The sequence below is a fragment of the Odocoileus virginianus genome, chromosome 26 (assembly GCF_023699985.2).
Source record: "Odocoileus virginianus isolate 20LAN1187 ecotype Illinois chromosome 26, Ovbor_1.2, whole genome shotgun sequence".
In the NCBI taxonomy this organism is placed as follows: Eukaryota; Metazoa; Chordata; class Mammalia; order Artiodactyla; family Cervidae; genus Odocoileus; species Odocoileus virginianus.
The window spans coordinates 44332702-44348064 of NC_069699.1; the positions used below are offsets into that span (position 1 = coordinate 44332702).

Consider the following 15363-nt stretch of genomic DNA (forward strand, 5'->3'; position numbering starts at 1 on the left):
GTAGCTTTGTTTCTACTCCAAAATGCATTATATTCTAAACAAAAGCTATGATGTTTAATCACATCTGATCTAGTGACTCCTTGGTTTAGAGCCTGCCATTGGCTTTCCATAGCAATTACAATAAAATCCAAACTCCGTTTGTGGTCTGTAATACCCTTTGCAGTTTGTTCCCTGCCCACCTCTGCCACTTTGCTGCCTGCTTTCCCACGATCCGCGGCATCTTTTCCGTCCCTCCAAGTACAGCAAAGTTTGTTACGTTTAGCTCCTTTTCATCAGAGGGTTGAGCTCGGTCATGAAACCTTCCCTGAACATCCTTACCTCCACTCCCCTGGCTTTCCTGTCTCTTTACTGTTTGCTTTCTTCACGGCACTTATCTCTTAATGAAATTATCTTACTTTCAGTTCATATTAATACTTAAATTAAAAAACTTAATTTATCATTGACTGCTTTAAAGTCACAAGGTAGAGAACATTAAAACCCACTCCAGGACTGTTTCTCCTTATTGTTCCTTGTGGGAAAACCAAACAGGGCACTCATGCACTGTTCTTCTGTTTACTGTTGGAAGCTCTGTAAAGATAGGAACCAGTTCCTCTTAATAAGCATGCATCCCTGTACTAAGAATGGTGCATAGCAAATATATGTGTGTTGAGTGGAGGTGTGAATAAACAACCAGCTTGTAAATGATCTAAGAGAAGTTTTTTTTAAACTTCAGAGATTTGGGGGCAGTGTTATGGTTTAGTTCTGCCTGTTCTGAATTTTTTTATGAGAAGCCAATATTTTGTCATATTTTGCTGCCTGGAGTGCCTGTTTATTGTTCTAGGTGAGCAAAATTCCTTTCTTCAACTTCATTTTTTTTTTAATCACATTAACTTATAACTTCACTTTTTTGAGGATAATTGCTCATCTTTAGATCTTCACTAAATGCATTCCTTTTCTTAAAAAATAATTTTGTTTATTATTTTTGACTATACTGGGTCTTCATTGCTGCTCGGACTTTTCTTTAGTTGTGATGAGCAGGGGCCACTCGGTTGTTGTTTTACGTGGACTTCTTATCCCGGTGGCTTCTCTTTTTGCAGAGATCAGGTTCCGTGGTGTGCCTGTGTGTATGCTCAGTTGCTTCAGTCGTGTCTGACTCTTTGCAACCCTATGGCTTGTAGCCTGCCAGACTCCTCTGTCCATGGGATTCTCCTGAAAGAATACTGGAGTGGGTTCCATGCCCTTCTCCAGGAGATCTTCCCTGACACATGGATCAAACCCGCATCTCTTATGTCTCCTGCTTTGGCAGGTGGGTTGTCAACCACTTAGCCACCAGGACAGCCCTTACAAATGCATTTCTATTAGTAAAAATCAAATTGAAGGGCATTAGCTCCAGTCATTGGCTTTTCTTCTCTCGAAAGTATTTCCAGAGAGGCCGTCACTAGCCTGGTTCTTTATGGACTTGGGACGGGGCAGTGCTACTTCCTTTGCCCTCATGTTCCTCATGAGAACCTGTTATTTGCAGTTGTATGAGGCCCAGGTTGATCTGCAGAATAAAGTCCAGTGAATCCGCTGTCCTTCTACCATTGTTAATTGAATCGATGCTCTTACTGTGGTGGGAGTGCAGATGATGGTGTATCTGGATGGGAACGGGGGAGGCATCCACAGAAGGCAGATGGGGTTGCAGACGATGGTGTATCTGGATGGGAACGGGGGAGGCATCCACAGAAGGGAAATGGGGTTGCAGACGATGGTGTATCTGGATGGGAATGGGGGTCCCTGAAAACAGGGGAGGCATCCACAGAAGGGAGATGGGGTTGCAGATGATGGTGTATCTGGATGGGAACGGGGGAGGCATCCACAGAAGGGAGATGGGGTTGCAGGCGATGGTGTATCTGGATGGGAACGGGAGGCATCCACAGAAGGGAGATGGGGTTGACCACACTTGGACTTTGCCTGGTAATCCCTCCCACCCTCTCCTCAGTCCTGTTTGGAAATGGAAGAGTTTTGGAAATTTTGAAGCTATGGGGGAAAAGAAGCCCTCTAGTTTTTAATTAAAAATTTTTTAAAAACAAATTTTTAAATCAAAGTTTCTTTGTTGTTGTTTAATATATTTTGTTTGATATATTTTGATAGATTTTGTCCTGCTTCCATGCACAAACGAAAAATGAGTTAGTATTCTAGTTTTTTACTTAATTGATTTTTGGAGAGAGTTTAGCAAATTTGGACTCTCAGGAAATCCTGAGTTCTTTGTTAGTTTAGAAGCAAAAAGATATTTTGTAAAACTGGTTACTCATAATTAGTATGTGATACTAACATATAAAGTGTAATAGAACTTTAGTTGCAGATTTTTTAGTATATTTGAATCATTTAAACTTTGATTACTGTGGAGCCAAACATGTAGGGGATTTTTCCATCTTGGTTTGAGGAGAACATACACATTTTTTCAGCATGGTGGCAAACAGTTGAAAGTTACTGTGGGTAGAATAGACCTTTTCCTATACCACTCTTCCACCAACACATTTTACTGAACTCAAATTTTGTCACAAATAATTGCACCGAAAAATGGATGCTTTTGAACTGTGGTGTTGGAGAAGACTCTTGAGAGTCCCTTGGACTGCAAGGAGATCCAACCAGTCCATCCTAAAGATGATCAGTCCTGGGTGTTCATTGAAACGACTGATGCTGAAGCTGAAACTCCAGTACTTTGGCCACCTCGTGCTAAGAGTTGACTCATTGGAAAAGACCCTGATGCTGGGAAGGATTGGCAGGAGGAGAAGGGGATGACAGAGGATGAGATGGCTGGATGGCATCACCGACTCGACGGGCATGAGTTTGAGTAAACTCTGGGAGCTGGTGATGGACAGGGAGGCCTGGCGTGCTGTGATTCATGGGGCCGCAAAGAGTCAGACACGAGTGAGCGACTGAACTGAACTGAGCTGAGGAAAAATGAGATTGCTTTTAATAGGCATCACTTTTTCTTGCATTGCATTGCTCTATTTTTATCAAATGATAAACTTAAGTATCAATACTTAATCTTTTGGGTTTTTTTGGCTGTGCCGCATGGCATGTGGGATCTTAGTTTCCCAACCAGGGATCAAACCTGTGCTCCATGAAGTGGAAGTCCGAAATGCTAACCTCTTGATCACCAGGGAAGACCCCTTGGTCCCTTCTATAGGTCACTGTCATTCCTATTTTTTTTTTGTTTTCTGCCAGAAAAATTCTATTTGTATAAAGATACATATTTCCCCACCCACTTAAAAAAATCAATTGACAGTGCTCTTTTCATTTAAAATATCTTGGATATATCGAAATACACAGCAGTCTGCCTTGTTCTTTTAGTGATTGCCTAGTAATGTATTTATATAGATGCACTGTAATTTATTCAGTCAGTACTCTACTTGTATACTTTTGGGTTATTTCCAGTGTTTTATGCTATAAACAGTGTTGTGCACTAATGATAACTGAATTTGCTTGGATTAAAACAGCTTTCTAATACTGAAAGCATTTTTCCCCCTGATTTCGAGTATTTGTATAAACACTGGTGGCCAGCACTGGGTGTGGCAGAGTAAGGGGAGCTGGATGTGAAGTCCTCGCCACCCCTTCCCCTTTGGTGGCATAGAAGGGGTGGAGGGGACAGAATTCCCAGCCGAGTCTTGGGAGACCGATGTGTCTGAAGATGTCCACAGACTGTAAGGTCTTAATCATACCTTTGAAGCCCAAGACCTGTGTGTGTGCTGCTTGTTATCAGATTATGTTTGTCATTTAGTTTTGAGAAAACCACAGCAGCATGGATGGACCAACTAACAAGTTGTTTTACTTTCTGGAAATTTTTTTAAAAACACCTTTTCTAATTTTCTTAAGTGTGTTGGTCTTAGTTGCAGCTCTTGGGTTTAGCTGCTCTGCATGGGAGATCTTAGTTGCCTGACCAAACCCATATCCCGTGCATTGCAAGGCCGATTCTTAACTGCTGGGTCACAAGGGAAGTTCCTGGAAATTTTTTTTGTATTCTTTTGTTCATTGGCAGTAGGACAGCTAAAATTTTTTCTTGAATTTGCTTTTTATCTGAGCTACTTGATAAGAAATTTTAAACAGAATGCTCTGGTTCCAGTATAGTAACTTCTGAAGAAACTGAGTTTGGAATCTTGAGGCATTATGTAGCTGAATCTTAGAGTGGTTATGATATTTCAGTAATCTGAGTTTTTAGTTTTCATCCCTTTGCTGAAGAACTTCGGAGCATTCCCTTGGAGCACACATTCGTACTGCCATGAGTATCTCCTCTGCGCACTGCCACTGCCTCTAAAAGCATTGTCCTCAATGTAACAGGGTGATAGGAGGGAGGTGCAAGAAGGAGGGGACACATGTATACCTATGGCTGATTCATGTTGATGTTCGGCAGAAAACAACAAAATTCTGTAAAACAATTATCCTTAAGTTAAAAAGTAAATAAAACAACAAAAAAAGAGATGGGTAACAATTGACTGTAATATATCCTAACCCGGGACTGTCTCTGCTTGCACAGAGGGCCTGCACACCCAGCCTGTGGCGGGTGGATGGGCGCTGCTGGTCCGCGGGCGCTGCTGCCCTTCCCTGCAGGGACTTGTAGCTGCTAAGTTCACTACTGGGCTTTCCAGAGTCAAGTGTGTTTGCTTTGCTGTGGCATTCTTTCTGCCATTTATTTTGTGTTCTAGTGAGTAGTTTTGACTCATGAAGGCAGACAAAAGGATGCAACTTGTAGACTTGGGGTTGTGGCAAAGAAACAGTGGCAGAAAGCAAGTTTTTGTGCATTGATAAGGCCCCTTCAGAAAGTGATCTGAGAAGTGTAGAAATTGGCAATTAGGATTAGTCAAGTTCTTTGTTTTATGAATAGCATTGTGAACAACAGGGAAGCCTGGCAAGTTGCACCGCTTAATGTTTAAAGAACAGGTGTAAGAAAATGGTTCGAAGGCTTATTTTAACGTCAGAGGATTTGAAGAGGATTGTAGAGCAAGCAAATTGCCTGTAGATAATGCCTAACAGATTCACACAGGAGTTCTGCTTTTACGCCCTCTCAGGTGAAAAAGGCACTCGGGGTTGGCCCTTGTGCACACCAGGACTGTCAGAGGTGCTGGCCGTGAGGCAGACGGTGGGCACTGAATTTCCTTCCCTTAATGAGAATGGCATTGCCCCTCCCTGGAGGCAGGAACATTCTGCTGCGGTAGAAAGTTCTGGTGTTTTCCTTTCTAGTGAATTGGAGGTATCATGATCTGTTGACATATAAATTTATTCAGCAGACTGTATAAAGCAGTGATGCCAGGAGTTTAGGGAATGCAAAGATGAGGGAATTCCCTGCCCTTGAGGAGCTTATAGTGCCATGAGATGATGCCACACAAATAGCTAGTGTTTAAATGCTGTTGGAGAGGTACAGAACGCCTCCTGTGGAAGATACTTTGACAGGGGTGGGTGAAGGGTCTAACGTTTTTGTAGGGTGTTATTTTGAATAGTTTTGTGGAATAATGTTTGTGGGAGTAAAGGTCAGAGAGTGAGTGATCTTTGAATACTTACTCATATATCGTTATTGTTAGTGTAAGACTTTCTCGGGCTTAAAATATTTCTGTTTTTAATGGAGAAAAGGCCCAGTGTAAAATAAGAAAAGAACTTTGGACTTTCCTTTTCAAATCCCTTTCTAAGCCTTAATCTTTTAGTGCTACTTCCTCCTAAAGCTGTTTAACTTTGGTGAAGGTCCCACCAACTTTCCTTCTTTGAGAACAGCAGAAGAAGCAAAGAACTAGCTCCAGTGATCTGTCGAATCTTAAGCTGTAGGCAGGCTCTTTGGGACCTGCCTGGAACTGCAGTGAGCAGCAGTCAGGATATGGGAAGGGAGGGGAAACTGTTAACTTGTGTCCGTAAGCAGGCAGCTTGGCAAGAATGACAGTATATCCTCAGTGGGCCCCAAACTTTTTACTTTGTTATTTGTTGAGTGCCCCTGATTTGCTCTTTAATTGCTGAGGGAGGTTATTATGCTGAATTCTTATATGTGAGTCACTTGCTGTTTTGATAATATTAAAATTTTTATAACCCTGGCATCTTATACATTAGTTTTTCCTTTTATTGACTATTGCTGAATGTTAATTTGCAATTATTATATTTTCTTCAGCTAATTATATTCTCAGTTGGTAGGAGTTTCTATTGATGTGGATTTCAGCAAGATTCAGGGACCAGCCCCTGGCTTTTTTTTTTGGTATTCCTTTTTGTTGTTGTTGTTGACTTTTTAAGAATCAGATAGGAGTTAAAGATACATTCAGAATTTGCTCAGTATCCTTACTGTCATTTCTTTGGTCTTACCTGTCATCTGGTCTCATTTGGATTATTACAGTGGCCTCCTAACTGATTCCCCTCCTTCTGCCCTTGCCTGCTCCAGGCTGCCCATGATATAGTGAGATTCTCTTAACAGGTAAATCAGATGATGTCACTCTGCGCAGAATTTCCTGCTTTCACTCAAGTCTTCGTCCTATCCCACAAGGCTCCCATGGCCTAGCCTTCCCACTTTTTAAGAATTCCTCCCCATTATCTGTTGTCCAACAAGCCCAGGGGACTCCTTCCTGAGGGCCTTTGCATGTGTTGCATGTGTTCCTGCCTGGAATGCCTTTGTACAGATATGTGCATAACTAGGTCTCTCACTTTCTTGGGATCTTTCCCCCAAAATAAGCTCAGTGACCTGTGTGATTGATTTCAGCCCTCCTGTTATGCCCAATGAAATAAGTCCATCAGAGAAAGACAAATACTGTATGGTATTGCTTATATGCAGAATCTAAAAAATAAAACAGACTAGTGAATATAACAAAACAGAAATAGACTCGCAGATATAGAAAACTAGTGATTACCAGTATGGAGTAGGGCAAGATAGAGGTAGGTAAAAAATAAGAGGTAGTGAACCTACCTCTGTAGTGGTAGGTACAAATTAAGAGGCACAAACTATTATGCATAAAATAAGCTGTGAGGGTATATTGCCCAGCACAGGGAATATAGCCAATATTATACTAACTATAAACTAACAATAATATATACCAACTATATATTATTTTAACTATACCTTTAAAAATTGTGAATCACTGTGTTGTACATCTAAAATGAATTACCTGACATTGTAAATCAAGTATACCTCAATGAAAAAAAGAAAATTTCACCCCTCCTCCACCATTTCATATCCCTGCCTCTGCTTATTTTTTTTCTCCTTTGCATTTATTATCTAACACTGTGTATTTTACTTCTCCAGCCTGTGTATTATCTCTTTCCTTCACTTGAATGCTAGCTCTTTGAGGACAGGGATTTTTGTCTGTTATATCTCCAGCACCTCAAACTGGGTCTTATCTGTAGTAGGTGCTCAGTAAGAAGTTGTTGACTGGATGGATGGATGAATGTTTCATACCATAGCTTCCTGCCCTGGTTTGTGAATTATGTAAATTCTGAATGTGGTAGGCTGTCAGACAATGTCTCATCAAGAAACCTCTCCTAAATCTTCAGTCAAAAGAGGGCTATGATTCTATGTGTATAACAGTCATTTTGTTATACTGCACAGATTGGCACAACATTGTGCACAAATCAGCTATACTTCATTTAAAAAAAGGTGGGGATATAATTCTGAATTGGATTCTGAATTCCAATTCTGTATCTGAATTGGATACAAAAGGAATAGCCGGAGGAGCAAAGGGGAAGGTGCTATTACACAGAATCCACGCACCACCTTTTCCCAGTTGTGCTGCTGGAGTTCGCTAACAGCTGAGCAGAAACCTGTCCACCTGCCAGGGCTTCTGTCAGAGCGGAGTGAGAGCGCAACTGTTAAGGGGGGTGGCTGTGTAAATTCATGCCTGTGATTCAAGGAGAGTCTGCAAGGATAAGTGTGGGACTGACACACTCACCCACTCATGTGTTAAGTACCAACAAGCTATCCAGCACAGGGGGTGTTTATTTAATTCATGTGTGGAGATACCCTTAGATGTAGGACAGACTAAGTTAATTACACGGGGTAAGATCTGAGATCATGAGTGAAAGATTAGAAAGTTAAGAATTAAATTCCAGCTTAGCCTAGTCACATCCATGTGTTGAACCACAAAACTGAACTCAGCCTCTCGAAATGGAACACGACAGGAAGCATGTCTTCACTGTGGCCGTGATCTCTTAGTGTGATTAAGTGCTCATTTCCGTGAGTTCAGTAAATCTGTGTTTAGGCCCAGTTGTGTCCCAGATTAGATCTCTGTCCCCTAGAAGATCACAGTGGCCTCTCTTATTCTGATCATAGTTCTTCCTCGGAGCACTGTTGTCACTTAGGATTCCAGGCGGTGACAGGCTTGTGTCCATGGTGCCTCTGACCTGAGTGCTCCCCCCTTGGCTGTCAGATCCTTCTCGCCTCCCCCACCCGCCCCAGGACACATTGCCAGCATCTTGTTGCTCTTCTGCCTAATGAGCAAGGGTACCAAGGTCTAAATGTACTTTATTTCAAACTATAATCATGTTCGATGCTCGTTAATATTTATGACTTGCATCTGTTACTGATAAGCTTATTTTTGATTACAAATGGCAGCATTTAAATCTCTCAAGATGTGAAGGGAGATCACAGTGGAAATGGTAGGAATTAGTGGGACTTCTGCTCGCCTTGCCCAGTCCTCTGCTTCTCTGGGCCCCAGGTAAAGTTGGCCGAGGGATTAGGTTGAACGTCTGTTCCTTGGATGTGAGGTCTGTCACTGATAGATCACAAACTACTATTCCAGTTACCCCCTCAAAACGAAAGACAAAATGAAATCTGGTGCAGTGATTACATTTACAGATTTGGAATTCTGTAATTTATTTATTTATGAAATTCACATTCTTTTTTTTTGTTAAAACCTGAAATTCTCAGGGCTTTTAATGTTAAAAGTTATCTTCAGGAAATAATTTATCATGCTTTTGAGGAATTAAGTAATTTATGTTCAAATGCTAGCTTATTTCATTCATCAGGTTATTTTGGATTTCTGTAATGCCAATTATTTTTCTTAAAAGATGATCCTGTGCTACTTAAAAACTAAATGAGTCTTTCATGTGCTGGTTTGGATCTGTCTTATGTTCATAGATTCACTTGTAAGGATATAATCAGTCTTAAAATGTGACTAGCTCCAGTCCCTTACTTTCCTAATACAATTATTTTCTTCAATTCAAACAAACTAGAAATAAATTTCTATTATTTTTGTTTTCCCATAGACCATCATATTTCTACAGCAAAACAGTTAGCTACCACCAAAACAGCTTACATTTTTCTGTTCTTTGTGCCACTTGATAAATGAGGCCTTCACATCAGCATCTCCGCCACCACCAGGAGCAACATTTTACCTGCTGTCGTGGAGAAGGAGTCCTGGAGAGGAGGGCTGCTCTGGTTGTGGATGCTGGCCTCTGATGGATTTGCATTTAGTCTTCTGTATGAGCCCCCTTCAGAATCTGAAGCACTCTTTAGAAAGAAATACTGCCTCATCCAGATTCTAGGAGAGAAATATTTAAATTAAAGCAAAAATCATTTATTTTCCCCTTCTTCATGCTTCCACTACTTTCCCCTTTTAAACGGTTTTATCACTTCCATAAAGTTTCTGTTTTCGAGCTGTGGTTGTTGAACTCTCATAGAAAGGTACTGGGCTGGAAGCCTGTGACACCGAGCTGGTGGGAGCGCCCACAGACGCTTCCGAGGAGCTGATGCCATATGAAAACACCTTTAGGGACTGTTATCAATTCATTTAAATTAAGTTTCCAGCGGGCAACAGAGTGTACTTGAGCCAGTGTACTGTGACCCAGAGGAACTTACTTGGTTTTGACTTCTTGGAAGCATTTATTTATTTTACTTTTTATTATGGTAAATTTTAAACATACACAAAGAGATAATGACATAATATATCCCATTTACTGATCACCCCTTATTAACATCTTGCTCTTCTAGAGGCATTTTCTAATGCGTTTAGGCATAAAATGCCTGCATTTTATAATTATGTTTTTCTCCTTTTGGCATTGTGTTTTAAGCAAAATTTTTTCCTCATTTACATTGGCAGATTGAAATGTGCACTAGTTAACTCCTGAGACTAGTTGTAGAGAAGCAATGATTTGATCTTTCAATAGAAATGCACTGAATATGAAATAAACAGACTGCTGTTAGAGATGTTCTTTACAAATTGGTTGTGTGTAAAATATTACTCTTAGCTCAGCCAACAGCGAACCTCTTCTACTTTCACTTAGAGCATGGAAAAATCTGTTATTATAAAATTCTGATGGAAACTTGGATATAGATGGAAAATGTTTTCTTCCCTTCTTTTCTCTCCTTCCTCCATTCTTGACTTATTTCTTCTTTCTGCTACTCATTCTACAGATATTTATTGTCACTGCAGATACAACATAAACAAAGGGACGCTTATATTTGGGGAAAGTAGGAGGATAATAAACTAGTAAGGAAATAAATAAGAGCTAGTGTTTGTGATAGGGACTTGCTGGTAGGCTGAGTGATATGTTAGAGAATAAGATGAGGACATACTCAATAGGGTGATGAGAAAAAAATCTTTCTGGGCTGCTGACTTTTAGATTTACAGTGTGAAGGGTTAGAACTAGCTTGGGCAGAGGGATAGTCCTTAGGAGAGACTCTGTGGTAAGTGGTTTAGGAACCAACAGTGGGAGTATGATTGGAAGGAAGATGGAACGGTATGTAGGGACCAGATCTTCCAGGGTCTAGTGGATCCTGGTAAGGAGTTTGGAGTGTATTTAGAAAGTTAGTGAAAAGCTTTACATATGATTGTGATAGGATTTGCTTTGCCTTTTTTGGGGTTGGTGGTGGTGGGGGATGCCTGCTACAGGGGCTTGCAGGGTCTTAATTCCTGGGCAGGGATTGAACCCGTGCCCTCTACAGTGGAAGTGTGGAGTCCTAACCACTGGACTGCCAGGTAAGTCCTGATGCAATTTTAAATCACCCTTAATTCTTAGGGGTTACTTTTTTGGGGGTAAATTCTTGATTTTTTTTGCTGTTTCAAGGTATATATGTAATTAAAAATTCTTCACAAGATTTTTAGAAGTCATGACTATATTCTGAAACAAAAGGTCCTTTTTTTGTTATAGTAGTTTGTAGGAATGTTTCTGATCAAGGCACAAGGAAATGATCATAAATACAGTGTTTTATTTTCCATCCTTTTGTTGAAAATCATTAATGTCCTTGATGGAGAAAACTGCTCTTTTTTTCTATAAGGTAAGGTGGTATCAAGTCATGCTTTGTAACAAGTGAGGTTTGCATCTTGAATTAATGACTCTATAATACTGTTACACTTTGAAAGGATTTAAGAATCTATAAGGAACCCGTTTTCCAGAATTTATCTGGTGGCATAGTTCTTGCATTATGTTTGGTATTATGAAATTCTAAAACAGTGGATTTTAGCAGAACACTGCCTCTCTTCAGCTTTGAACTCATCCATATTTAACACCAAGAGTTGTGTTCATGATGACATATTCTACCTATTATAACTTTATCTTTTATTTTGGTCCCCTGTGTAGAAGAGCTTATTCTTCAGATGAAGGATTGAAGAATGAGTACTTTTATTATTTTGAGTACAAACTAATGTGCAAATTGTTATTTAGCAAGTTTTGTGGTTGGCTGGGACTATCTCTATGTAAGTCTCCACACTGGAAACAGATGAAAAAATATTTTCCATTGAACCAGTTTTGCCAACATTATAATCAAATTTTATAGCATTACTATTCCTATAGGAAGTTTCTAGATTATTGTGATTAGCCTTGCCGATGTTTTCTTTATAAAAACATGGTTTAGGATTTCAAAAAGGTATATGATTTTTTTTGTTGTTGTAATTTTTTTTTTTTTGTATCTTAACAATCTCTTTGTGTTTTTGTTATTGGTCTTCTGGCATTCAAAGCTTTTCAGCTGGAAAGAGGGTGGAATATGTTCAGTCAGTATATGTTAATTTGTTATATTTATAACTGAACTCTATTAGTTGGTTATGGAATTGAGCTTGCAGAGACTAAAATGTATCCATCATTTTCCTTTAATTCTAGCACCTTGAATAACAAGACGTGTGGGCCCTAACCTTCGACTTTTGGATTTGTTGGTCAGTGTTTTCCTAATTACTTCAGTGAACAAAGGATTGTGAGAACTGCTGGATGTTGCTGCCCTTTAAGAGGCCATTAAATCTTGTCTATTGGCTGCTTGTTCATTTCATACCTAAATATACAGTTGCTTCCCATTTACTGCATTCACTTTGTATCTTCACATTCTCATCTCTGCCACCCACGTCACAGCCTCTGCTTCTGCCACAGCTCTCACACGTGGCCAGTGATCTTTGCGTTGCCAAGTCCGGTGCCTTTTTCTCAGTTTTCATTCTCCACTGAGCTTCTTTTCATATTTGTTTTTTATTAAAAAAAATTTTAAAGGAGAGTTTTGTTTATTTATTTACCTACTTTTTGGCTGCACCCCGTGGCATGTTGGATCTTAGTTCCCTGACCAAGGATTGAACCAACATTCCCTGCATTGGAAGCCAGATTTTTAACCACTGCATCACCAGGGAAGTCCTGTTAGGTTTCGTCTTTCCTCACAGTTCTGAGGTCTGCTTCTCTGAGTCAGGCTCTCAGCCTTTCTTCATCCCTGGGCGCTTTTCTGCTGGTCTCCCTCTAGTCCTCTGACTGTGTGTGTCAGCTAACAGACAAACTAGAAAAGGTGGTATCGTCAAGTCTTTCCTGCCTGGGGCCTTTTGTGTGGCATGTAACTTGCTGTGTATGTGTACACCCTTCTGTGTGGCCTTGTCCTGTACATCAACAAGTTGAACTCTCCTGCCACCTTATATGCAAGCACAACTTCCCCTACACACACACACACACACACAGGCACACACAACTGTTGCCAGCCTCATGCCTGCCTTGCTGCCTTTTGCATCCTGTTTGCCCTGCTAGCGATGTCTTCTGCTCTTTCCTCTACCTTTCCAAGACTCATTCTATCCTTCGAGATGAAGTTTCTTTACTCTTTTATTTTTTTAGTTTCTTTTTTTTTAGTTTCTTTACTCTTGAATGCCACTTTTATTATTTTTTTTTGTAGCTATCTTGACTCACAGTGAACTTTTCCTTCTCTGTGCAGCTGATTTTCTAATATCTTGCATTTCAGAAATTCCCCCAGTGGCTCTGTCTCTGACTGTAAAATCCTTTAGGGCAGGACCGACCTTTGTATCACGATCTTCCATCGCTAGTGCAGTGCTGGGAATGGAGGCGGTGCTCAGTAGTAGGTGGAGGTCAGTTGCGAGAAAAGTTGAGAAAGTATTGTAAACATGTGGGTTTCTGATTGCGTTGGTAAATATTGGAAGACAGTTCTAAAGATGAAGATATAAAACAGATATTTGTAAGGCTGGTGGTCTTTCCCTCACATGGTTTTTTATCTTTTACCTGGTATTGTTTTGTTGATGTGGTATAACCAATATTGTGGAGTTAAAACTTAGTGGGGAAACTTTGAACCAGGTATTTAAACATTATGTTTTATAAGGTAACTTCTATATACATTTTCTCAGCTACTGTAAAGCCAGTACTGTGCTATAAATAAAAAGTCATTAGCCAGACTGTATTTTGGTTGTACAAATTAAGTGAGTATCATCTTCTTTTGAAACATGGCTCCACTTTACCCCCTTGTGCGTTTTCCCATCTAAGTTATGTAAAGAGAGTTAAGAAAAGTTCTTGTTGCTGTGATTAATATTCCCAAAGCATCTCTGTAATAGAAAGGGGCTACCACTTCTACAGAGGGTTAGATCAGGATCCATGAGCTGTGTCCCCCTGGCCAGGCAGCCATGTCCAGTCACTGCCCAGCTTCTCCCTCTTGAAAGCTGCTTACTCTGCCTTCCCTTGGGCAAGGGATGTTCTGCCAGAAGCCCCTTGCACTCCAGGCTGTAGGAGCAACCAAGAGCTAAAAGACTTGATTCTTTTGCCTTTACTCAAACGTGCCTTGTTGTTTACTGAGAAGACAGAACCTCTTCTCTGAGTTCAAAGGTTTCTTTCGTCCTTCTGCTCTAGGCCTTCAGACATCTCACCTTGATACTTGTTTTTTTCTCCTTTCCCACTAGTTTGAGGCAAAGGGGTAATTTTTTTTATCTTTGTAGCTGTTTCACAGTATAGCACAAGAACCAAGTATTTGTTGAATAAATAAGTGGGTCATGTGTTTAAAAGCCAAACTTGTGTCCCTTTTCTTCTCTCTGACTCTCAGCAGATTGACAGCTTTGTTGTTCACACCCAGGGGTCCTTAAGCTCTTTGATATTCAGATGCTCACGTGCCCCTTTGGTAAGCTGGGCTTCTCTGGTGGCTCAGCTGGTAGAGAATCTGCCTGCAATGTGGGAGACCTGGGTTCCATCCCTGGGTTGGGAAGATCTCCTGGAGAAGGAAACGGCAACCCACTCCAGTATTCTGGCCTGGAGAGTTCCATGGACTGTACATGGGGCCCATGGGGTCTCAAAGAGTCGGATACAACTGAGCAACTTTCACTTCACTTCACTTTGTAAGCTAGTGAAGCCTTTTGACCATTCTTAGATTGCTGATTTTGAATAAATAAAATGAGTTTCCCTGGTGGCTCAGATTGTAACAAATCTGCCTGCAATGCAGGAGACCCCAAGGAAATCTTTATGTATATCTGCCTCATCTGTAATATGATACGAAAATATGTGTTCTTTCTGTGGTGACACAGTTAGTTACTGTTAATATTGCTGTGATTTGTTGCCTAGTATACTCGTATTTGAAGGAAATCTTAAATTTCAGTTTGAGGTTAGTAAAAAGAGAAGTGAAAACTTCCACTCATTCACATTCACGCACCCCTGAAATCTCTTCACAGACCCTGGAACTCCAGGTGGAGAACCTTAGTTATTCTAAAGAGTAGAAATAAAAGAAGCTATTTAAGGTAGGAAGACATTTTAAGAAATTGGACACCGTTGCTGGTTTTTAGTAAGAAATCTGATGGAGTGGGCGGGATTATTGTAAACTGCTGAGGATGCTGATGGGCAGAGACTTAGGGGTTAAATAATTTCCGTTTTATAGTTATGACATGATGGGAATGGTTTGTCTTTTGCTTTGCCTGAATCCAAGGTCTCATTTCCTTATCTGTAAAGCAAGGGTATTGGAGTAAAAGATCCTTAATATCCCTTTAACCTGAAAAGTTGTTTAATAGTAGGAAGCCTACTTCTTAGGCTCACTAAGATATAAATTTATTAACTAGATGCAACCTGTAAATAGATTGCTCAGAAGTGGGAGAGCAGTAGTTCTGAGTATCTATAATCTAGAAGGCATTCTCAGAGGTACCATCTATTTCATCCTCAGAGCCACCCTGTAAAAAAGGTGATATTCCCACTTTATAGATTAGGGGATTGAGACCCAGACGG

The 15363-nt window shown here is 40.4% G+C and overlaps 1 protein-coding gene across 8 annotated transcripts in view; it reads left to right on the forward strand.

The window, feature by feature from the left end:
* Nucleotides 1–15363, forward strand: part of SFMBT1 (Scm like with four mbt domains 1) — a 112427-nt gene that overhangs the window by 12505 nt on the left and 84559 nt on the right. For 3 of the 8 annotated variants that reach the window (XM_070455935.1, XM_070455936.1, XM_070455931.1), the window contains one exon: nucleotides 12019–12071. The exons of the other annotated variants lie outside the window; for them this stretch is intronic. The gene's annotated coding sequence lies outside the window, so the exon portion shown is untranslated. The remainder of the gene's footprint in view (nucleotides 1–12018; nucleotides 12072–15363) is intronic. 8 annotated transcript variants of the gene reach the window in all.